We start from the raw sequence: 25,269 nt of genomic DNA, 5'->3' as shown, positions 1-25,269 counted from the left end.
GGGCAGTGTTGTACAGGGTAGGGGGGTGGGGGCGGTGTTGGATGGGGTTGGGGCTGGCGGTGTTGTACAGGGTTGGGGTTGGGGGTGGGGGTGCGATGTTGGATGGGGTTGGGGACGGGCGGTGTTGTACAGGGTTGGGGTGGGGGTGCGATGTTGGATGGGGTTGGGGACGGGCGGTGTTGTACAGGGTTGGGGGTGGGGGGGCGATGTTGGATGGGGTTGGGGCGGGCAGTGTTGTACGGGAGTGGGGGGGGCGGTGTTGTACAGGGTAGGGGGTGGAGGGGCGATGTTGGATGGGGGTGAGGAGCGGTGTTGTACAGGGTTGGGGGTGGGGGGCAGTGTTGTACAGGGTTGGGGGTGGGGGGCAGTGTTGTACAGGGTTGGGGGCAGGCAGCGAGGCGGTGTTGGGGGTGGGGGGCAGTGTTGTACAGGGTAGGGAGTGGGGGACGGTGTTGTACAGGGTTGGGGGATGGGGGCGGTGTTGTACAGGGTTGGGGGATGAGGGGCAGAGTTGTACAGGGTTGGAGGCTGGGGGGGCGGTGTATGGGGTTGGGGGGGCGGGCGATGTTGGATGGAGTTGGGGGTGTGGGTGGTGTTGGGTGAGGGCGATGTTGGATGGGGTTGGAGGGTGAGGGCGATGTTGGATGGGATTGGGGGTTGGTGGACGGATGGTGTAGGGGGGGAGCAATGTTGTACAGGGTTGGGGGATGAGGGACGGTGTTGTACAGGGTAGGGGGGTGGGGGGCATGTTATACAGGGTTGGGGGCAGGCGGTGAGGCAGTTTTGGGGGGGGCCGGGCAGTGTTGTACGGGTTTGGGGGGGAGGAGGATGTTGGATGGTGTTGGGGCGGGCAGGCGGATGGTGTTGGGGCGGAGTGGTGTTGTACAGGGTTGGGGGTGGGGGTGAAATGTTGTATGGGGTTGGGGTGTGGGGGGTGGTGTTGTACGGGGTTGGGGCAGGGGGTGATGTTGGATGGGGTTGGGGGATGAGAACGATGTTGGGGTTGGGGGCGGTGTTGTATGGTGTTAGGGGGAGCAGTGTTGTACAGGGTTGGGGTGCAGTGTTGCATGGGGTTGGGGGGTGTGGGCAGTGTTGCATGGGGTTGGGGGGTGTGGGCGGTGTTGGATGGGGATGGGGCGGGTGGGGGGATGGTGTTGGGGTGGTGTTGTATGGTGTGGGGGGGAACGGTGTTGTACAGGGCTGGGGTGCAATGTTGTATGGGGTTGGGGGGTGGGGGCGGTGTTGTACGGGGTAGGGGCGGGGGGTGATGTTTGATGGGGTTGGGGGATGAGAACGATGTGGGATGGTGTTGGGGGTGGTGTTGTATGGTGTTGGGGGGAGCAGTGTTGTGCAGGGCTGGGGTGCAATGTTGTATGGGGTTGGGGGGTGGGGGCGGTGTTGTATGGGGTTGGGGTGGGGGGTGATGTTGGATAGGGTTGGGGGTGGGCAGCGAGGTGGTGTTGAGAGCGAGCAGGGGGGCGGTGTTGTATGGGGTTGGGGTGGGGGGGTGATGTTGGGTGGGGTTGGGGGTGGGCAGCGAGGTGGTGTTGAGGGCGAGCAGGGGGGCGGTGTTGTATAGGTCTGGGGTGTGATGTTGTATGGGGTTGGGGGGTATGGGCAGTGTTGGATGGGGATGGGGCGGGTGGGGGGATGGTGTTGGGGTGGTGTTGTCTGGTGTGGGGGGGAGCGGTGTTGTACAGGGCTTGGGTGCAATGTTGTATGGGGTTTGGGGGGTAGGGGCGGTGTTGTACAGGATTGGGGGGTGGGGGTGGTGTTGGATGGGGTTGGGGCAGGTGGGGGGAATGGTGTTGGGGGCGGTGTTGTACGGGGTTGGGGTGGGGGGTGATGTTGGATGGGGTTGGGGGTGTGCAGCGAGGTGGTGTTGAGAGCGAGCAGGGGGGCGGTGTTGTACGGGGGTGGGGCAGGGGCTCTCAAGCATTGTGTGCTGCTGCGTCGTCTCCTGAACGGGGAGCAGACTTTAAAAACTCCAGGCCCCGGAGGAAACGCATTTAATTGATTAACCGAATAATCGATTATCCGAACGAAATAGTGCCCACCCATCTCGTTCAGATAATCGAGATTTCCCTGTATATAATTTCTGTTACATTTCACTGTAAACTTTTGCTATAAATTCTATGTCTTACCATCTTACTCCACAGCCACCTGATGAAGGAGCAGCACTCTGAAAGCTAGTGCTTCCAAATAAACCTGTTGAACTCTAACCTGGTGTTGTGTGGTTTTTAGCTATTTACTCGGGAAGTGTGTGAGGGACTCCTGTGACAAAATACCATGAGGCAAGGATCGTCTTGAATTAGATCCAGTTTTTATGCAACCTGAAGGATCTCCCTTAGGTGTGGTTCTACAGAGATTTACTAAACTCTGGTGTTTTTTCCACAATGGGTCAGTAATGCTCCTTTCAATTGAGACATTTAATTAGTCTTGGATTAACAAGAGGTATATCTTGTTATCTGTTCACAAAATAGGGGGAAGAGTTACTTTTTTGGAGCCTATTGAAACCAAAGATAGTTGAGAACCTTGGACTGAAATCAATCATTGAATTTTCTGCCAGATTTTCAGTGGCTGCGTAAGATGAATCAGTGAATGAATTATTAACTTCACGATGCATCTCCGAGATAGGAGTCACCTGCACTTGAGATGATTGTGACAAAAAACGATTAAGGATTATGACAAAAGCTTTTAACAGTGTTACATCCAACTCAGACAACATGTTTTGAGTTTCTTTCCATTGTCTGTTAAACTAGGTTTTCTGCACTCAAGTGGATGTGATACAGGAATGCTAAATGGACTATGAAGAAATCAGAAACATCTTTAATTCAGGCTGCACAACTTAAGAAACAACAATGGATTTAAGGTAAAACCAACCTCTTTTATATGAAGTTGCTAGTTTGTGATTTCCCTGCTGGCACTTTAAATCAGTATCATCACAACATCACTATCCTCAAATTTTGACATTAAGGGTGGGTTTATTTGATTACTATTTGTTCAAACCATTACGGCACGGTGGCTCAGTGGTTATTACTGCTGCCTCACAACGCACGTTCCCGGATTCAATTCCCACCTTGGGCAACTGTCTGTGTGGAGTTTGCACATTCTCCCCATGTCTGTGTGGGTTTCCTCCGGGTGCTCTGGTTTCCTCCCACACTCCAAAGCTGTGCAGGTCAGGTGAGTTGGCCATGCTAAATTGCCTGTAGTGTTAGGTGGATTAGTCAGGGGTAAATGTAGGGGAATGGGTCTGGGTGGGTTGCTCTTCGGAGGGTCGGTGTGGACTTGTTGGGCCGAAGGGCCTGTTTCCACACTGTAGGGAATCTAATCTAATCATTTCTTTATTTGGTCATGTGATCAAGTGAATATGATAAGTTGGTAGGGATTTATTTGTAAAAAATATTCATAACATCTGTAAATATGTATTACATTTTCACCGTTTACCATATTCCACAGTGAGTTGCTTCAGTATGATTTCAACACTCTCGACGTTCATAACATTCGCAATGTATATTCCTTATCAAGCATACGGACAGAGGAGGGAGTTCCACATAGTTTCCAGCCCTTCACTGTGCTCTGGCTTAAAGCATTGATGCAGCATTCTATCCCTAGTGTGCCTCTGCAGGGCTGACCCAAGCTTTTTACTTCCATCAGCGCATAGTCCTGGACCTTGGAATGTGCCAATGTGCAACAGAGGGTCAAAGGCCACTCTTTCCACTGGAAACTCGACGGTAGACCAAAGGACATCTTCCACCAAGTTGCTGGTCCTCCAGCCGCAGTTAATGTTTGTCATTGAATCATATAATCAGTACATGAACCAGAATCCTTTCAGCCTGTGAGAGGTATATTGTCAATAATGGACTTTGCTGCGCTAGGCCCATAGCTATCAATGTTATGAAACTTCTACTTAAAGATTGCAAAGTTACTCGCCTCCCAGACATTGCATCCCCCACCCCCAACCCTCTGGATGAAAATTATTTTCCTCAAATCCTGCCAAACGTCCTGCCTTTTGCTTTAAAACTGGGTCCCATTGTTCTTGACCTTCAACAAAGAGGGACAGCTACTTTCTGTTCATCCCTCCATGCCCTCATAATCTTCTACACCTCTACTGCGATCCCCTTCAATTATCTCCATTCCAAAGAAAGCATCCTGAGTTTACCCAGCCACTCTTCCCAGCCGAAATGCACCTACCTGGGAACATCCTGGTTAATCTCCTCTGCCTCCAGTGCAATCACATCTACTCTAGTGTGCTGAGCAGAATTGCACACAGTCCTCCAGCTGTAGCCTAACCAAGGTCTATAAAGGTCCAACATGACCTCCCTCCTCTTACTATCTAGACCTTGACTGACAAACATAAGCATCCTGTATGCTGCCTTAACTAGCCTGTCAACCTGTCCAGCCACCTTGGCAAGCACTGCAAGATCCTTCTGTTTCTGATCTTCCTCATGTCCTGCCATTTATCCCAGGCTGCCTCTGTGAATGCGTAGAGCACAAGAGTCCCTGTGATGTGGAACTGCTTGGGTTGCACTTGACAGAAGTCTTCTCTCTAGCCTGACTTTGCAAAGATACATTCCAGACAGAGGTGAGCAGCAATCTCTTTCCTATCATGGTCACTTCAAGGACATTACGAGGAGGGCATGAGGCTCCTGGGGTATAGGAAGTATCTGATTGGAGGGACTATTCTCACCTGTAGCCAAACAGAAGTATTCTGTGATGTAAGTCATCTTAAGGGCAAAATGGTAAATAACAGGTTATGTTGGTGAGATTGATGTTCCCTCACTATCACTGGGTCAAACCAGCAATACCCCCATTCTGTGAACAAAGAAATAAAATTTGAGGCATATTGCTTCATATTGAATGCTATAAATTGGTGGAAGATTGCAGAACTTAGTTTAATTTCAAATCTGTGCAAAAAAAATTAATTTCTTATCTTAATACACTGTTCGATCTTGTGTACCTGCAGTAAGTTGCTGTACTCGGCTGTATGCGGCTACACTGTTAGGGGGTTAATGTCATTGTCCAATTGCACGGCCATTATACATCTCATTAAATGAATTTAAAAATTGGTAGTAATTTTGACTCTTATCAATGTTGTAATATAGGCAGTATTAGATCAATGACTTGTTAAAACTCTCGCACTATTTTTTATTGTATTGAAATCACCATGTCTTGTTACCAGTATTTAATACTAAAATTTGAATCTGTGTTCTGGAACATTCTAACCCCAAAGGGGTGCAGGGTGGTTCAATTATATGATTTTCCTGAGGTGGGAGAGACAAGGAGGAGGATGGATGTGTAAGGCTAATTGGCTTGTGAGTACATTGTGATAGCCGCAAATCTATTTTCTGCACTCAACTCAAAAGTGAGTTGGGAACAGGAGAGCGTAAGCAATACAAGCGAGAGTATGCCTTTCAGCCCATCACATCTACTCTGCCATTGAATAAAGTCACAGTAGATCTGCTCAATTCCTTTCTTAATGCCAGCTCCTGAAAGCCCTCATCCACTGATATTTCAAGAATCTATCCGAGCTCCATGTTAAACACTTCCCATGATCTAGCCTCCACAGGGGTAAAGAATACCAGATATTCAATACCATCTGGGAGAAAGAAAAATCCTTAGTATTTCAGTTTTACATGAATGTCTCTCTATTCTGTAATAATGACCCCTATTTCAAGATTTCTCCCATTAGTGGGAACACCTTCTGAATATTGAACTTGTCAAACCCCCGAGAATGTTGTATGTTTTAATAAGGTCACCCCTCATTCTTCTAACCTCTATTGAGTAAATGCCTAACCTGTTCAGCTTTTCTTGATGTGTCAGTTGCTTCATCCCAGGAAACAGCAAGTGAATCACTCTCGACGAGTTCTGAATGCCAGTATTTTCTCTTTTAAATCTAGGAATCAAAACTGAACCCAGTATTCCAGATGCAATCATACCAGCGTCCTACATAGTTGTAGCGTGAATTCTGTATTTTTAAACCCCAACACCCTAGCAATAAAGGCCAAACGAAGAGAGGCACCAGGTAAAATTGCAGTGAGCTGGGCTGGATGAATTCTCCAATGCAGTCCTGGCAGAAAGACATCTTACCAATGGAGGGACTCGATGTAGAGAGGCCTTTTATCAAGACTGTATTAGGGGTCATGTTAAATTGAGTCAACATTTTGCCTTGGATTTGAACGGCATATAGAACATCAGTCATAAGCTTAAACAATGTATGTTTGTCACATGCAGCAATGTTCTGTTTCCTGTTATAGTGAGGATCAGGGTTATTTCTAAATGTATTTTATTCTGAAGTTTTTTTTGGGTAAAGTCTGATCATTTTCATGGAATACAGGTAGGAACGTGATCCTCCAGCCCCTGGTTTAACGGACAGATAATCCCCAAACTTTATTCCGTGCTAAAAAGCATTTAAGAAGGAGGTCTTATGGCACAGCAGACAGTGGCATCCTGCTGCTGAGCTACAAAGCCCTCTGGGTTAAAGTCCTCCCCCAGGAAGCCTAGTGATGGGAGATAAGGAAATAGCAGGAGAACTTAACAAGTACTTTGCGTCAGTTTTCACAGTGGAAGACATGAGTAATATCCCAAAAATTAAAGGGTGTCACGGGGCTGAGTTGAGTATGATTGCCATTACGAAAGAGATAGTGCTAGAAAAGTTAAAAAGTCTTAAAATTGATAAATCTCCTGGCCCCGATGGGATACACCCTAGAGTTCTGAGAGAGGTGGCTGAGGAAATAGCAGAGGCATTGGTTGAGATCTTTCAAGAGTCACTGGAGTCAGGAAAGGTCCCGGATGATTGGAAGATGGCTGTTGTAACCCCCTTGTTCAAGAAAGGATCAAGGCAAAAGATGGAAAATTATAGGCCAATCAGCTTAACCTCGGTTGTTAGTAAAATTCTAGAATCCATCATTAAGGATGAGGTTTCTAAATTCTTGGAAGAGCAGAGTCTGATTAGAACAAGTCAACATGGATTTACTAAAGGGAGGTCATGCCTGACAAACCTGTTGGAATTTTTTGAAGAGATAACAAGTAGGTTAGACCAGGGAAACCCAGTGGATGTGGTCTATCTAGACTTTCAAAAGGCCTTTGATAAGGTGCCACACAGGAGGCTGCTGAGCAAGGTGAGGGCCCATGGTGTTCAAGGTGAGCTGCTGGGATGGATTGAGGATTGGCTATCTAACAGAAGGCAGACAGTTGGGATAAAAGGTTCTTTTTCAGAATGGCAGCCGGTGACGAGCGGTGTCCCGCAGGGTTCGGTGCTGGGGCCACAGCTGTTCGCATTATATATTAATGATTTGGATGAGGGAACCGGGGGCATTCTAGCGAAGTTTGCCGATGATACGAAGTTAGGTGGACAGGCAGATAGTACTGAGGAAGTGGGGAGGCTACAGAAGGATCTAGACAGGTTGGGATAGTGGTCCAGGAAATGGCTGATGGAATTTAACGTGAGCAAGTGCGAGGTCTTGCACTTTGGCAAAAAGAATAAAAGCATGGACTACTTTCTAAATGGTGAGAAAATTAATAAAGCCAAAGCACAAAGGGATCTGGGAGTGCTAGTCGAGGATTCTCTAAAGGTAAACATGCAGGTTGAGTCTGTGATTAAGAAAGCGAATGCAATGTTGTCTCTTATCTCAAGAGGGTTGGAATATAAAAGCAGAGATGTACTACTAAGACTTTATAAAGCTCTGGTTAGGCCCCATTTGGAGTACTGTGTCCAGTTTTGGTCCCCACACCTCAGGAGGGACATACTGGCACTGGAACGTGTCCAGCGGAGATTCACACGGACGATCCCTGGAATGACAGGTCCAGCATATGAGGAACGGCTGAGGATACTGGGATTGTATTCGTTGGAGTTTAGAAGATTAAGGGGAGACTTAGTAGAGACGTACAAAATAATACATGGCTTGGAAAAGGTGGATGCTAGGAAATTGTTTCCATTAGACGAGGAGACTAGGACCCGTGGACACAGCCTTAGAATTAGAGGGGGTCAATTCAGGACAGAAATGCGGAGACATTTCTTCAGCCAGAGAGTGGTGGGCCTGTGGAATTCATTGCCACGGAGTGCAGTGGAAGCCGGGACGCTAAATGTCTTCAAGGCCGAGATTGATAGATTCTTGTTGTCTAGAGGGATTAAGGGCTACGGGGAGAACGCTGGTAAGTGGAGCTGAAATGCGCATCAGCCATGATTGAATGGCGGAGTGGACTCGATGGGCCGAATGGCCTTACTTCCACTCCTATGTCTTATGGTCTTATGGTCTTATAGGATTTGATATCCAGGGCACTTGCATTCATAGCATGACCATACAGTTGGAGTATTACATATGCATCCAACACACATCCGTTGCAGATGGTAAGATTAGGAGAGAATTATGGTCAGTTATGAGCTGAAAAGAAATTGGAGCTTCTATCAGTACTATCCTTGACTCAGGGTCACAAATGCATGTAAAAATACACAATGCGACAGCAATGGCTGATCCTTTTTGGGGGAGGCTAGATGGTTGGAGTGGATCAGATTGGGTCTAACAGTATTTGGTTTGATCCCTACTCCACCTTGCCCTGCCCATAATGGGGATCACAGCACTGAGAGTCAGATCTATCTCTGGACAGAGAACAGAAGAAGCCCCATTCCATCATATATTGTAACCCTGACAGGAGTTCATTTCCTGTCTTTTACAACTTTTGATGACCTGTCATTTTTGTGGAAATATATGCCCTCTTTGAATGTTGAGCTTAATAATGGCAGGAGAAGATTGATTTGATGTGCTTTGTTTAGTGACATGATAAACATATGTTTTATAAATCAGTCAATAACTTTCTTGCAAATAGTACACAGAGGAATTCTTATCCCACTGTTTGTTTAAATAAAAACTTTCCCTCAACTGGTGGAGTGCCATAAATATAATGTACAATGATATTGTGATGTGGAGTTGTGGGCAGAATGGCTAAAGATACCGCAGGAGTAAGAGCCAACAACCGATCCCCTTCAAAGTCTCTGTAATGATGGCTATCATACTAAAGTAACAAATTGTTAATAGGCAGTAAGCCATATCTTACTTGCTCTTCTATTTAGAGTTAACAATCAACTCTTCTATTTTGATCAGGAAGTGGTTTTCCTCTGCGTAAACAAAATTAGAAACTGCTGGAAAAGCTCAGCAGGTCTGGCAGCATTTGTGGAGTGAAATCAGAGTTAATGTTTCGGGTCCAGTGACCCTTCGCCAGTTCTGCGGAAAGGTCACCGGACCCAAAACATTAACTCTGATTTCTCTGCACAGATGCTGCTAGAGCTTTTCCACAATTTCCATTCTTTTTGTTTCTGATTTACAGCGTCCTCAGTTCTTTTGGTTTTTATTGAGTGGTTTTCTTCTACCAGGCAGGCCCTGCAGTTTCCTACGCCAAAACAGAATAATACCTGCAATCTCCATGAGCAACAGCGTGGTGAGCTGGCATGCCCATACCACAGTAACAGACTGGCATCGTGCCACAGTAGGGATAACACTTGGTTTTAAGGCTGTGCTGTGATATCACAATTTGAGAGCTATACAAAGTTGTTCATCCAGTGATGATCTGTTTCATTTGTCATGTACAATCGTTTGAAAATGACTCACTTCAATCTGACTGGTTACTGACGATATCATGAGACTGGAACCACTGGAGTCTTTATAATGTTGTCAGCATGTGACTGGGCAAACAGAGGGTTAGAGTATGTATGGGACCTTATGGTACAGTTGTTAAAAACAGCACAGAGTCTTGTGCTTTTGTACAATTCTTTGTCCCCTGGCTGCAGTGTAAACCGTTTCGGACTGTTTCCTATAACCAGTAGAGAAATAAAGCAGAACGGAGAAATTTCAAGCAATTAATCCATTCTCATTAGATACATAATATAATCTGATTTATTTTGTGAGATTTAGATCGCGTAGAAGTAAACAGTATACTAATGTAACTGTACATTCTTAAAAAAACGAATTCATGTTATCTGTCATGTCCTTTAAACTGTTTTTACGCAAATAGTAGTGTCATAAAGTCATAGAGACGTACAACACAGAAACAAACCCTCAGTCCAACTCGTCTATGTCAAATGGATACCTTAACCTAATCTAGGCCCATTTGCCGGCACCTGGCCCACATCCCTCTCAACCTTTCCGATTTTATATACCCATCCAGATGCCTTTTAAATGTTGTAATTGTACTAGCCTCCACCACTTCCTCCGGCAGCTCATTCGGTGCATGCACCACCTTCTGCGTGAAAAAGTTGCCCCTTATGTCCCCTCTCACCTTAAACCTATGCCCTCTAGTTCTGGACTACCCACACCAGGGAAAAGGCTTTGTCTATTTATCCTCTCCATGCCCCTCATGATTTTATAAGCCTTTATAAGGTCACCCCTCAGCTTCCAACACTCCAGGGAAAACAGCCCCACCCTATTCAATCTCCCTATAGCTCAAATCCTCCAACCCTGGCAATATCCTTGTAACTCTTTTTTGAACCCTTTAAAGTTTCACAACATCCATCCAATAGGAAGGAGATGAGAATTGCACGCAATATTCCAACAGTGGTCTAACCAATGTCCTGGAAAACAGCAACATGACCTCCCAACTCCTATACTCAGTGCTCTGCCCAGGAAAAGAAAGCATAGCAAACTCTTTCTTCACTATCCCATCCACCTGTAACTCTACCTTCAAGGGACTATGAACCTGCACTCCAAGGTCTCTTTGTTCTGCAACACTCCCCATGACCTTAGCATTATGATTAGATTCCCTACAGTGTGGGAACAGGCCCTTTGGCCTACCAAGTCCACACCAACCCTCCGAAGAGTAACCTATCCAGACCCATTCCTCTCCCCTATACTTACCCTATACTAATGCACCTAACACTATGGGCAGTTTAGCATGGCCAGTTCACCTGACCAGCACATCTTTAGAGTGTGGGAGGAAACCAGAGCACCCAGAGGAAACCCACGTAGACACTGCGAAAATATGCAAACTCCACACAGACAGTCACCTGAGGCTGGAATCAAACCGGGGCCCTGATGCTGTGAGGCAGCAGTGCTAACCACTGAGCCCCGTGCCACCATTATACACCAAATGTATAAGTCCTGCTCTGATTTGCTTTTCCAAAATGCAACACCTCACATTTTTCTAAATTCAACTCCATCTGCCACTCCTCAGCCCATTTGCCCACCTGATCAAGATCTAGTTATACTCGGAGGTAACCTTCTTTGCTGTCCACTACTCCTCCAATTTTCGTGTCATCTGCAAATGTACAAATTATACCTCCTATATTCACATCCAAATCCTTTATCTAAATGACAAAAAGCAGTGAACTCAGCACCCATCATTGTGGCACTCCACTGGTCACAGGCCTCCAGTCTGAAAAGCAACCTTCCGCCAACACCAGCCACTTTCTTCTACCTTTGAGCCAGTTCTGTATCCAAATGGCTAGTTCTCCCTGTATTCCATGAGTTCTAACCTTGCTAACCAGTTTCCCATGAGGAATCTTGTCAAATGCCTTACTGAGGTCCATAAAGATCATGCCTACCTCTCTGCCCTCATCAATCCTCTTTGTTATTTCTTCAAAAAAATTCAATTAAGTTTATGAGTCATGATTTCCCACACACAAAGCCATGTTAACTATTCCAGCAATCACTTCCCTAGCTTCCCACAGAGTTTGAGGTACACCTGATCAGGTCCTGGGGATTTATCCACTTTAATGCTTTTCAAGACATTGAGCACTTCTTCCTCTGTAAGATGGACATTTTTCAAGATGTCACAATCTATTTCCCCACATTCTATATCTATCATGTCCTTCTCCACAAGAAACGCTGATGCAAAATATTTGTTTAGAATCTTCCCCCATCTCCTGCAGCTCTACACAAAGGCTGCCTTGTTGATCTTTGAGGGGTCCTAATTCTATCCCTAGTTACCCTTTTGTCCTTAATGTATTTATAAAAACTCTTTGGATTCTCCTTAAACCTATTTGCCAAAGCTGTCTTATGTCCTCCTTTTTACCCTTCAGATTTCCCTCATAAGTATTCTCCTCCTATCTTTATACTCTTACAAGGATTCACTGACCTGACATATGCTTCCTTCTTTTTCTTAACCAAACCTTCAATTTCTTTAGTCATCCAGCATTCCCTACACCTCCCAGCCTTTCCTTTCACCCTAACAGGAATATACTTTCTCTGGATTCTTGTTATCTCATTTCTGAAGGCTTCCCATTTTCCAGCCATCCCTTTATCTGCAATCATCTGCCTCCAATCAGCTTTTGAAAGTTCTTGCCTAACACCATCAATATTAGCCTTCCTCCAGTTTAGAACTTCAACTTTTAGATCCGGTCTATTCTTTTCCATCACTATTTTAAAACTAATAGAATTATGTTTGCTGGCCCCAAAGTGCTCCCCCACTGACACCTCAGTCACCTGCCCTGCCTTATTTCCCAAGAGTAGGTCAAGTTTTGCACCTTCTCTAGTAGGTACATCCACATACTAAATCAGAAAAACTTTCTTGTACACACTTAACAAATTCCTCTCCATCTAAACTCTTAACACTATCACAGTTCCAGTCTATGTTTGGAAAGTTAAAAATTCCCTACCATAACCACCCTATTATTCTTACAGATAACTGAGATCTCCTTACAAATTTGTTTCTCAGTTTCCAGCTGACTATTAGTGAATGAAAGGTAAATAAATTGTGCTGCTTCAGTTTCATGTTGATCTGGGCCTGATAGGTGCCAACCCTACATGGCTTTTAAGGTTTTGAGAACGTGGATAATTTTTGCCCCAGGTACCTGGAGCAGACCTCTGTCTGTAACTACAGAACTGTGCTTGAAATCTCTTCAAACAGCAAACATATGATTCCCAGCCAAGCAGTGAAACAGCTCTTGCCATTTCCAAGTCAGGCAGTCCAGTTCAGAGATTGTTAACATTGGACAGTGGATGAACTATAACCTTCTGATCCATCTGTGTCCAAAGGGCAATTTGAACTCTTAATCCGGACAAACAGTTCAGTGTAATGTTCAGAGAATTGATGCATTCTTTGAGGTGAATGAGGCAGATGGCCAAGACCCCAAGCTTCAGACTGAAATATTCAGCCCGAAATAATTTCAGATTGTTAGACAGTTATGCAAAGTAATTTTCAGTCCAGCTGAATCCAGTGTAAACCTCTTCTGCTTCACGTCCCCTGACAGACTGGAATCTTTATAAAGCTGAGCAACAAGATTGCAGATTGATCAATTTTCCCTTGTTCTGACAATAAACAGTTATAAATTGAAGGCACTGAGCCTTGCATTCTGATCCGACAAGTAGAGGAGGAATCCTGATATAGTCAATCTGTTTTTCTGATAAAAACCTGCTTCTATAAAATGCACCTTTGGGAAGCCCTGAGTAAATACTGTTAAAGTCCCTGATTGAACATTGTGTCAAGACCTGCACAGTTGTAGGTTTGTCCAATTACACTGAGTGAGAAACTGCTTTCAGCAATACTGTGCATTCAGGAAGAGACGTGATAAGAAAAAGTGGTGCAATGCCTCCTGCTGGCGACTTTGTGCTAGTTTCCCACCCACCGGATCCACACTCGGGCTCTATATTTATCTTCAGTAATCACATGGCGATATTTCTTTTGGCCTGCTGAGCATTCCTCACAACTTGTTGCAGCAATTTGCCTGGAAGCGATCTAGATGAATATTTCCGGTGTGGCAAATCTCAGTGCTCCAACTTTTCCACATTTCACTTAATCTATGTCATTAATCGTGCTCAATGTGCACTTTTTAGTTCAGTATTTTGCAGAAGACACATTTAGAGTGAGTACCCTGTAAAGGGTGACTTCAGAAGTCACCACAGGATCTATCGTATCTGTTGCACCACTCGGTTCAATCATGGCTGATCTTCACTTCCACTCTGCCCTCCTTCCCACTCTCCAAGTCCCTGATTTGCTGAGGGATCAAAGATAATTTATCCAAAATATATTCAATAATGGAGAATTACACAACCCGGCCAGGTGGCACATACCAACATTTCACAGCTATTTGATTGAAGAAATTACTCCTTGTCCGAATGATTGTCCCTTATCCTGAGGCTGCAAACCAGTCCTCCTCCTCCTCCTCCTCCGACACACCCCCCCTCCCACCCTGGAACTTGGAAACAGGTTCTCGTTATTTATTCTATCAAGCCACTTCAGATCCCTGCAGGTTTCAATAAGGTCTTCTCTCAATCTACTAAACTGATGAGAGTATAGACCGGATCTACTCAACTCTCCATCATAGGAGAACCCTCCCACCCCAGGGACTAATCTAGCACACCTTCGCAGCACTACGTTTAACACAAACATTCAGCACTTTGTGTCGCGAAGTGTCTCACTACAATATGCAAGTTCCTCAATCTGTGAACATGTAGAGAGATCTTCAGAATTGCAGAATCACAGAGTGGATTAGTGCAGAGAAGGCCCTTTGGCCCATTCTGCTATTAACCTGCTCTCCAAATGAGCATTATGATTTAGTGCCATTCTCCTACCTTTTCTGGTATGTTCCACATTGTTTCTATTCAAATAACCATCTCACTGTCTTTGAATGCCTTAATTGAACCTGTCCACCACACTTCGAGGCATTCCAGATCCAAGTCGCTTGTGTGAAGAAAGTTTTCTTCACACCACATTTGCTCTCCTTGCAAGTCACAGCACACCTGCACTGCCTCATTCTCGATCCTTTTATGAGTGGGAGCAGTTTCTTCCTATCTATTGTGCTATGACATTTCTAGATTTTGAGCTTTCTCCCAGATTTCCTCTTTGATTCTTCACTCATACGGGAATGCTTCCAACCTAGCCTCATAACTGAAGTTTCCCATTGCTGGAAGGCTCTTTTGCACTCCCTCTATTGTATTCACATCCTTTGTTAAAGTGCAGCTCCCAGAACTGTACACAACACCCCAATGGAGATTGAATGCATGTCTCATATAAATTCAGCATAACCTCCTCACTGTTGTGCTCCACAGCCCCATTAATAAAGCCCAAAACAGTGAAAACATATAGGCATCTCATCCCTGATCCCATCAGATTTTATGTGAGTTGACTGGTCACCAAAGGAGAGGGAGTGTTAATAGCAGGCAAGGTTACCTTTCGTTCATCATCCATCTCCAAGTCTCAGAGGGGTTGTAGATGTAGCCTGATCTGATCAAGATGGAATGGGGACATGCAGAAAGGAAGTAGTGCAACAAAGGGTGCTGAACTTGTGTATCCCACCCTTCTCTCCTTCAGTACTTTTCAGGGTTCCTGAGGAACAGGCCTCTCTGCTTCGATGAGTCAGAAGTTTAAGTTTAAGGGATGAATGTGCTTCCTGTAAGTTTGATCGTCACCTGTATTGCCTTTCCCATAAAGCTGTGTGGTAACTGATGAAGGGCTTACTCCTGACGAAGGGCGTATGCCTAAAACGTTGATTTCCCCTGCTCCTTAGATGCTGCCTGACCTGTGTTTTTCTAGCACCACACTTTGATCTCCAGCAGCTGCAGTCCTCCCTTTCTCCTGGAAACTGGAAATAGTGGTTTGGGGTCAGGATTGAACATTTAACATATTTTAATTTCCTCCAGTTTATCCATCCTTGAGATTAAAATAAACCCCACCTCACCCCAACTCAGAATCTAAAGTCTCTGCAAAGAGGGGGATTTATTATCGAAGAAGTTTGCTTCGATGTGGCAGTTATGATGAATCTTTCATTTTTTTACAACAAGAAAGGAATATTGGGTTGCATGAAACATTTCACATTAAATCCAGAGTTGTGCATTTTCCTTTGTGTTCAGAAATGTTATAAATAACTATTGAGAATTCGCATCAAGCTCCCCCTCTCTCTCTCTCTGGAATGCTCTGCTTGTTATAATAACTCCCCCATGTTAGGCCCAAAGCCCATCTTGAAATGTATTCTGTTGCATTAGTTTTGTTTTTAAGTAGTACACATTTTAACTCAGCTCCACATCTCCTGTCATCGATTAAAGCTTTGAAACACAAACAGAGGAAACGGAAACTCTGTTTCTGTCAGCTTGACGACCCATAATCAGTATGAGTCATTTTCCTGCCTAGTAATTTAGTTCCCTGAAGCATCGTCTGTCTGTACGTTTGGTGAGCCTTGTGGCTTGGTTTCGGTTTTCCCATCTGGTCATATTTATGACCAAGCCCCTTTTCAAGTTTGTGCAACTTTGATCTCCCTTCTCTGTCAGAACACTCTGTTTATTGCACCCTGTTCTGTGAGGAGGTGCAGGCAGGCGCGTTGACATTCTCTGTGCCTTCTCTCCATCCCTTTGACAGTGGGTAACGGTCAAAATGTCTTTGTTTCAAACTCTGGGTTGGGGAGTGGCGGGGGAAGACTCTATTCCCTGCACTTCCCTGCTGTGCAGTGATGGGCTTGCCTCCTTTGTGGCATTTCAGTGCTGGAATTATGCCAAAGAGGGTGTGTGTATGTGTGTGCATTAGACTGGAGCCATCCCATCCTCTCCCTGTTTCACTGCACACCTTCAGGGCCGAGAAAGCACCCATAAGGTGAATGCTCCTAATGTGAAGACAGCAAGTACTGACCACACTGAAGTGCAAACCAAGCTGACAACTGCATCCTGTGTACAATCGATTTTAGAGGCAAGTGTACTAAATGCCATTTTAGTTTCTTTAGGATCAGGATGAAACTCTGCTTTTTAGCTGTGATTTGTTTTTCAGGACTATTTCCATGATATCGTGTCTGTGGGGTTTTCCCACTGTTTGTAGAGTTGCATTTAGTTTAACACTGTGAGGTTGAGCATAGTTACAGTAAAGCTGATTACTGACACGATAGAGACTGGGGAAGCAGCACAGACTGATCCAGCTCTTTGCCAACAAGCTCAGCTCCACTGAAACTAACCCACATGAATACACTGATTAACACTGTCGTTCTGGGTTAAATGAATGTACATGTGGCCTTAAAAACTTGACAATTCTGCCTGCTGGAGGAAACCCTTTGCTGCTTGGTGACGGCTTTGTATTTTCTGTGGTTACTAAGCTACCTCCCACTTCAAGTTGTACAATAAAGCCTGCTGGATCGTCTGAGGCCCTAAAATTAACCCTGCTCCTTCTGGCTGCGGAATGCTGCAGAAAGGATGAGATTCTCATTAAATTAGCTTTGCCTCATTCAGTTTTAAAATAATATATGTTAAATGTTAGTTAAGAATACATTTACTTCTTTGGGGTTCATCCTATCTGAAAGTAATTTTGTCTCCTGATTATTGGCAATAACTTTAAGCTTCAGAACAAAGAATCAGTGATTTCCTTTCTCCTCTTTTCTTTACCTCAGGAAAAAGTTATTCACTTGTAAAACCGTCTTTTTACATGTTATTTAATTCCTCTCACTCTTATGAGCACATACGTATTCCTGATTATTTGGTTTATACAGTGCTACTGTTTAAAGGGGATATTTTACTGATTAATTCTATTGAGGTCAAAGCACATTCACACTGCACATCACCAATTCTGCTTCAATTCCCTTTCAGTTATTAGGCATTGGTTACGTAGAAAAGGCTTACCTTTTACTATTTTTTTACATGGAATTGGTAAATAGTCTATTATATTTTAAAAGCAGACTTTCCTTTCTTTTTGAAGCAAAGTCTTTTTCTTTGTTGCAGGGAATGGGTTCACAAGTACCAGATAGTGGTCTCACTCAGTGTGTTTTCGGTTGTTAATAAATCAGGACTATTGTTGGTGAACTCAATCACATCCCCGCCCGAAAGTCAGACAAGTTTATGTCCAGCTGGCTGCCACCAGCCAATGAAAAGGCACAACAATGATGATTAAAGCTCCTCCCCCATCCTCAGTTCAAAGTCTTCAACGTCACTGAAACAAGTTGTACTGCCTCTCCCATTGCCATGGCAGGGAACAACAAAGTCAGCGTGGGCTAGGACTTACATTTCTTAGTGCGTAGAATTCATCAGCTCAGCAGGTAAACTGAAGTTCCTTTCTCAATATGTCCATTTTCTGAGGATCTATGTTTTTGTCAGAAGGAAGAGAACCAAATTTACTGATAAAAATACTGAAACAGCAGACTCTCTGACACTGATGGAAGGCAACCATAAAGGCTACTGCATGACTGGAAGAGCCCAACTCAGCCTCTTCTAGGCAATAGTTTAACCCTGTAAATAACAGCGCCTCGGAACTCTTGTGCCTCAAGACAGATACCTCCAGGTTCAAGTACCACTCCAGGACTTGTTGACCTCAGAGGTAGCATTCATGATGTGGTTCATGAAAAGTCCATACAGGCTGGTATCCCATCATCAAATCACCGTTTATTTAAACATGGAAAGTCCTTGGCACTAATCAAGCTTCCTTAGAGCCAGCTCTCGGGGTGATCAGAGCCTCTGACACTCCTGTTTATATCTGTCAGCCAGGGCTCCCTGATTGGACCAGATGAGCAGCCCCAATCAGGGAACTCATATTCTGTGCGGTCCACTTGGCTGACCTCGTTACAATCTCTACATCCCTTGCTGTCTGAGTTCAAGGACATAGGCTGGTTCTTTATTTTGTAGCTCCTCCAGGGATGTTTTAGCACTACGTCAGGTTTCATCAACTCTCCCTCGCTCTGACACTGATAGCATGTAACACACAGTAGCTCGTCTCTTACACACAGAGCGCGTGTTTTGTTACAGGCTGGGTCTGCGACCACAAAAACGGTTACACCATATTGACCTCTATGGGATCTGGGTGACTATTTAACCACATGTTTATTTTAATTGGTTCTGATTTAGATGTTGCGAAGCAATTTAATTTGACATTGTACAGGACATTGGTGAGGCCTCTTCTGGAGTACTGTGTGCACTTCTGGTCACCCTGCTCCAAGACTGATATTATTAAATTGGAGAGGGTGCAGAAAAGATTTAGCAGGAGGTTGCAGGAGAGTGGAAGGTCTGAGTTATAAAATAGGCTGGGACATTTTTTCATCAGTGTAGGAGGTTGAGGGCTGACTTTACAGAGGTTTATAAAATCATGAGGAGCATAAATAGGTGAATAGCAAGGGTCTTTTCCTTACGGTGCGGGAGTTCAAAACTCTGGCTCATATTTTTAAGGTGAGAGAAGAAAATTTCAAAAAGGACATGAGGTACGATGTTTTCACTCAGGGAATGTTTGTGTGTGGAATGTACTGCCAGAGGAAATGATAATGCTGGTAAAATTGCAACATTTAAAAGACATTTGGATAAGTTCATGAATAGGAAAGGTTTAGAGGAATAAGGGCCAAATGCAGGCAGGTGGGACTAGTTTAGTTTGGGAACATGGTCGGCGTGGACTGGTTGGAGCAAAGGGTCTGTTTCCGTGTCTATGACTCTATAACTGTTCCAAACCAGGTGCGATGTGCTTTCTAGGATGTGTACTCTCCTGACTACCAGCCTATAAGTTCTCTTACTCAATTGTGATCGAGTGGGACTCTTCCGCTGTCTCAAATCCGCACCCAGCAGCAACTACAATAGCTTGCCGGCACAAATCCTGAAGAAACCTTTAACAATCTGGTTGAGGCTCGGCTTTGCTTGAGGGTTTTTCTGTGGGCTAACCAAGAGTCCCTCTGTTCAGTATATGTCCTGAATGAGGTTATGCAATTGTCTTCACTCAAATGGTGTTTCTCAAGCTCACTCGTCCTGATGAGGGTGTCCTCTTTCATCAGAATAACCTGCAACCCATATGCTCCACTTGCCGCATTTTCCATTGAGAAAGCTAGTTGTAGTGCCTGTTTGAAATGTTGGGCTTTTGTATGATCACATAATTAATCCCATGTATCAAATGGTCTTTCAGCATCTCATTGAGGGTTAAACCAAAGTCACATGCTTCTGCCTGTCAGCTTAACCTTGTCAAAAATCCCGATATGGACTCCCTTAGTTCTTGATTTGCCAAGTATTAATGATAATGACTCAATATTAGAGGAGGATTAGAGTTCGAAATATTCCTTAACGAAATAAGTCAACTCTTGAAACTTTTGAGTATCTGGTGTCTTGGGGGAAGTTAGGCTCTTAAAAACCGAAAAAGCTGCGGGTCCACAAGCTGTCAGGAGAATTACTCATTGCTTTTCGACTGCTCCGATTTCATTTGTCTGGAGGGACTAAGGAATTTGTCCACATACTGGGTCCAGTCTTTAACAGGAGGATCAAATGACAACTTAAAGACAATTGAGGAAGTGAGGACTGCAGATGCTGGAGATCAGAGCTGAAAAATGTGTTGCTGGAAAAGCGCAGCAGGTCAGGCAGCGTCCAAAGAACAGGAGAATCGTCCTTCATCATTTCCGCCACATCCAAACAGACCTCACCACCAAGGATATATTTCCCTCCCCTCCCCTATCAGTGTTCCGGAAAGACCACACCCTCCCGACTCCCTCGTCAGGTCCACACCCCCCACCAACCCAATCTCCACTCCCGGCACCTTTCTCTGCAACCAGAAGAAATGCAAAACTTGCGTCCACACCTCCCCCTCACTTCCCTCCAAGGCCCCAAGGGATCCTTCCATATCCACCACAAATTCACCTGCACCTTCACACACATCATTTACTGCATCCGCTGCACCTGATGTGGCCTCCTCTATATTGGGGAGACAGGCCATCTACTTGCGGAACGTTTCAGAGAACACCTCTGGGACACCCGCACTAACCAACCCAACCGCCCTGTGGCTGAACACTTTAACTCCCCCTCCCACCCCGCGAAGGACATGCAGGTCCTTGGCCTCCTCCATCGCCAGACCATGGCAACATGACGCCTGGAGGAAGAGCGCCTCATCTTCTGCCTAGGAACCCTCCAACCACAAGGGATGAATGCAGATTTCTCTAGCTTCCTCATTTCCACTCCCCCCACCTTATCTCAGTCCCAACCCTCGGACTCAGCACTGCCTTCTTGACCTGCAATCTTCTTCCCGACCTCTCCGCCCCCTATCGGATTCCCAATGCCCCTCCCCCAAGTCCCTCCTCCCTACCTTTTATCTTAGCCTGCTTGGCACACCCTCCTCATTCCTGAAGAATGGCTTATGCCCGAAACGTCGATTCTCCTGCTCCTTGGATGTTGCCTGACCTGCTGCGCTTTTCCAGCAATACATTTTTCAGTTAAAGACAATTGATACAAGCAAACTAGGGAGAGAATAGGATCCCTCAAAGATCAGCCAGATGGCCTTTGTGTGGAGCCACAGAAAATGGGGGAGATACTAATTGAATATTTTGCATCAGTATTTACTGTGGAAAAGGATATGAAAGATATAAACTGTAGGGAAATAGATGGTGACATCTTGCAAGATGTCCAGATTACAGAGGAAGAAGTGCTGGATGTCTTGAAACGGTTAAAGGTGGATAAATCCCCAGGACCTGATCAGGTGTACCCGAGAACTCTGTGGGAAGTGAATGCTGGGCCTCTTGCTGAGATATTTGTATCATCAATAGTCACAGGTGAGGTGCCGGAAGACTGGAGGTTGGCAAATGTGGTGCCACTGTTTAAGAAGGACGGTAAAGACAAGCCAGGGAACTATAGACTGGTGAGCCTGACCTCAGTGGTGGGCAAGTTGTTGGAGGGAATCCTGAGGGACAGGATGTACATGTATTTGGAAAGGCAAGGACTGATTCGGGACAGTCAACATGGCTTTGTGCGTGGGAAATCATGTCTCACAAACTTGATTGAGTTTTTTGAAGAAGTAACAAAGAAGATCGATGAGGACAGAGCATTAGATGTGATCTATATGGACTTCAGTAAGGTGTTTGACAAGGTTCCCCTTGAGAGACTGATTAGCAAGGTTAGATCTCATGGAATACAGGGAGAACTAGCCATTTGGATACAGAACTGGCTCAAAGGTAGAAGACAGAGGGTGGTGGTGGAGGGTTGTTTTTCAGACTGGAGACCTGTGACCAGTGGACTGCCACAAGGATCGGTGCTGGGTCCTCTACTTTTTGACATTTACATAAATGATTTGGATGCGAGCATAAGAGGTACAGTTAGTAAGTTTGCAGATGACACCAAAATTGGAGGTGTAGTGGACAGCGAAGAGGGTTACCTCAGATTACAACAGGATCTGGACCAGATGGGCCAATGGGCTGAGAAGTGGCAAATGGAGTTTAATTCAGATAAATGCGAGGTGCTGCATTTTAGGAAAACAAATCTTAGCAGGACGTATACACTTAATGGTAAGGTCTTAGGGAGTGTTGCTGAACAAAGAGACCTTGGAGTGCAGGTTCATAGCTCCTTGAAAGTGGAGTCACAGGTAGATAGGATAGTGAAGAAGGCATTTGATATCTTTTCCTTTATTGGTCAGAGTATTGAGTACAGGAGTTGTGAGGTCATGTTGCAGTTGTACAGGACATTGGTTAGGCCATTTGGAATATTGTGTGCAATTCTGGTCTCCTTCCTATCGGAAAGATGTTGTGAAACTTGAAAAGGTTCAGAAAAAATTTACAAGGATGTTGCTAGGGTTGGAGGATCTGAGCTACAGGGAGAGGCTGAACAGGCTGGGGCTGTTTTCCCTGGAACTTTGGAGGCTGAGGGGTGACCTTATTGAGGGTTACAAAATTATGAGGGGCATGGATAGGATAAATAGACAAAGTCTTTTCCCTGGAGTCGGGGAGTCCAGAACTAGAGGGCATAGGTTTAGGGTGAGAGGGGAAAGATATAAAAGAGACCTAAGGGGCAACCTTTTCACGCAGAGGGTGGTACGTGTATGGAATGAGCTGCCAGAGGAAGTGGTGGAGGCTGGTACAATTGCAACATTTAAGAGGCATTTAGATGGGTATATGAATAGGAAGGGTTTGGAGGGATATGGGCCTGGTGCTGGCAGGTGGGACTAGATTGGGTTGGGATATCTGGTCAGCATGGACGGGTTGGACCGAAGGGTCTGTTTCCGTGCTGTACGTCTCTATGATTCTAAATTTCTTCAGGAGCGTGTTTTTAACCTTGTCACCACTGAAATAACTCCACAGAAGCCAGTATCCCATCACCAATTCATCCTTTATTTACACATGGAGATGCCTTGACATTGGTCCAGCTTCCTCACAGTCAGCTCTGAGTGAACAGAACCCTTGCCACTCCTGTTCTTCCCAGATTAACAGCCCCAATTAGAGAACTCACATTCTGTGAGGTCACCAAGCTGACATCATTACAATCACTACAGTTCAGTGCGCTGGTAATCAATCAGGGAATCCTACCATCAGTTACCCAGTATGCCTGTTCTTCCGATAAGCTATCGTGTTCTCTGAACTCCTCCTCCATGTTACTTCAATTTGTTTTGCTGCACCATTGGTATCTTATGTTTTCAGATGCTAGGTCCTCTCTTAGATATGTTCCCTGTCTGTCTTCATGCAAACTCATCTGTTTGCCAAAACTTTGGATCATTTGTTTTAACACTTATTTATGTGGTTTGATGTCAATGTGTATGTGCGAACATTTCTATGAAATGTTTTACTCCTGCTCGTTTACCGATGCAGTTGTTGTTGCAGCCTGCTGTGCTGTGGAGTTGACTGACTCTGTATGTGTGTCGCCGTACCCATAATGTTGAAGGTTTGTGTGGTTCAGCAATAAATAAGTCAATTGCTGTGCAGGATCCCTGTGGGGAAGGAAGGCAAATTCATCAAACATGGTAAGGATATTGAGATTGTGATGACTTTGCAAATGCCTGAAAAGCTCCATCACAGATTGGCCCTGTGCCATTTTGGGTCTGCCTCTGAAAGGGTAATTAAACTGCATGTTTGTATCATTGGAGAATGTAAACTGAAGAATCAAAGAGATTTAGATGACTTGATGTTTATATGGAGCAGGTTCTGTGGAAGGCAGATGAGAGAGTTGCATGCAGAGGAGCACAGCTAATCCAGTGCTGTCTTCCATTCTATAGGAAGCTTTATGCTCCCATTTTCATTGAGGAAGACTTTGTCACAACAATTACCTTCCCATTTCATCTTCTTTTTGAATTGAAGTATAGATACTATACACATTAACTAGGAAAAACTTCTGAGAGTAATAGATTCATACAGCATGGAAACAGGCCCTTCGGCCCAATTCATCCATGTCGACCGAGTTTCCTAAACTGAACTTGTCCCCTTTCCCTGTGTTTGGCTCATATCCCTCTAAACGTCTCCAGCCCATGTACCCGTCCAAATATCAAGGCATCGGCTGCAGCTCCTGATTGATGTTGGCTAGAAGCTTGGACTCCTGGTTAATAGTAAGGTGGCAGTTGGGTTGGGAATCCTGGGTTATCGGTGAGGTGGGGTGGCAGTGGGGCTGGGAGTCCTGGTTATCGGTGAGATGGCAGTGGGGCTGGGAGTCCTGGTTATCAATGAGGTGGGGTGGCAGTGGGGCTGGGAGTCCTGGTTATCAATGAGGTGGGGTGGCAGTGAGGCTGGGAGTCCTGGTTATCAATGAGGTGGGGTGGCAGTGGGGCTGGGAGTCCTGGTTATCAATGAGGTGGGGTGGCAGTGGGGCTGGGAGTCCTGGTTATCAATGAGGTGGGGTGGCAGTGGGGCTGGGAATCCTGGTTATCGGTGAGGTGGCAGTGGGGCTGGGAGTCCTGGTTATTGGTGAAGTGGTAGTGGGGCTGGGAGTCCTGGTTATAGGTGAGGTGGCAGTGGAGCTGGGAGTCCTGGTTATCAATGAGGTGGGGTGGCAGTGGGGCTGGGAGTCCTGGTTATCGGTGAGGTGGCAGTGGGGCTGGGAGTCCTGGTTATCAATGAGGTGAGGTGGCAGTGGGGCTGGGAGTCCTGGTTATTGGTGAAGTGGTAGTGGGGCTGGGAGTCCTGGTTATAGGTGAGGTGGCAGTGAAGCTGGGAGTCCTGGTTATCGGTGGAGTGGCAGTGGGGCTGGGAGTCCTGGTTATCAATGAGGTGGGGTGGCAGTGGGGCTGGGAGTCCTGGTTATCGGTGAGGTGGTAGTGGGGCTGGGAGTCCTGGTTATCGGTGAGGTGGCAATGGGGCTGGGAGTCCTGGTTAGAGTCACAGAAGGCCTAGAGCGAGCAATCCTGGTTATCGACATGGCGGCAACTGCAGGTTGTGGTAGTCCTAGAGCTGGGGATTCCTGGTTATCAGCAAGGATGGCAGTGGAGCTGGGGCCTCCTGGTTGTGAGGCAAGTGTGGCTTCAGCACAGGGCTCAGCATCAGCTTTGGTGAGATAGTGCCTAAAGAGGGGTGTCCAACACAGGCAACTGTGGAGGTAAAGGTGTCGTGTTACTTGGTGAGCTGACAGGACTCATGGTGCAGGAAACAGAATTAAGATAGACTCTCTTTTAGCTATATCTTTTTTTTATCCTTAAACTATTCAAAATGGTGCCAGATTGTGGCAATAG

At 45.5% G+C, this 25,269-nt stretch overlaps 1 protein-coding gene across 15 annotated transcripts in view; it reads left to right on the top strand.

Moving 5' to 3' along the window:
- The window catches only part of akna (AT-hook transcription factor), a 214,557-nt gene that overhangs the window by 28,187 nt on the left and 161,101 nt on the right, over window positions 1-25,269 (top strand). For 12 of the 15 annotated variants that reach the window (XM_072565557.1, XM_072565558.1, XM_072565566.1 and 9 more), the window contains one exon: window positions 2,763-2,872. The gene's annotated coding sequence lies outside the window, so the exon portion shown is untranslated. Of the gene's footprint in view, window positions 1-2,762; window positions 2,873-4,469; window positions 4,586-16,151; window positions 16,606-17,805; window positions 17,936-25,269 lie in introns of those variants that run through there. The other 3 variants (XM_072565553.1, XM_072565564.1, XM_072565565.1) reach the window with 3 other exon arrangements.

The sequence above is a fragment of the Chiloscyllium punctatum genome, chromosome 49, assembly GCF_047496795.1.
Source record: "Chiloscyllium punctatum isolate Juve2018m chromosome 49, sChiPun1.3, whole genome shotgun sequence".
Classification (NCBI taxonomy): domain Eukaryota; kingdom Metazoa; phylum Chordata; class Chondrichthyes; order Orectolobiformes; family Hemiscylliidae; genus Chiloscyllium; species Chiloscyllium punctatum.
The sequence above is the reverse complement of the archived record's forward strand: the minus strand, read 5'-3'. Positions and strand labels throughout refer to the sequence as shown.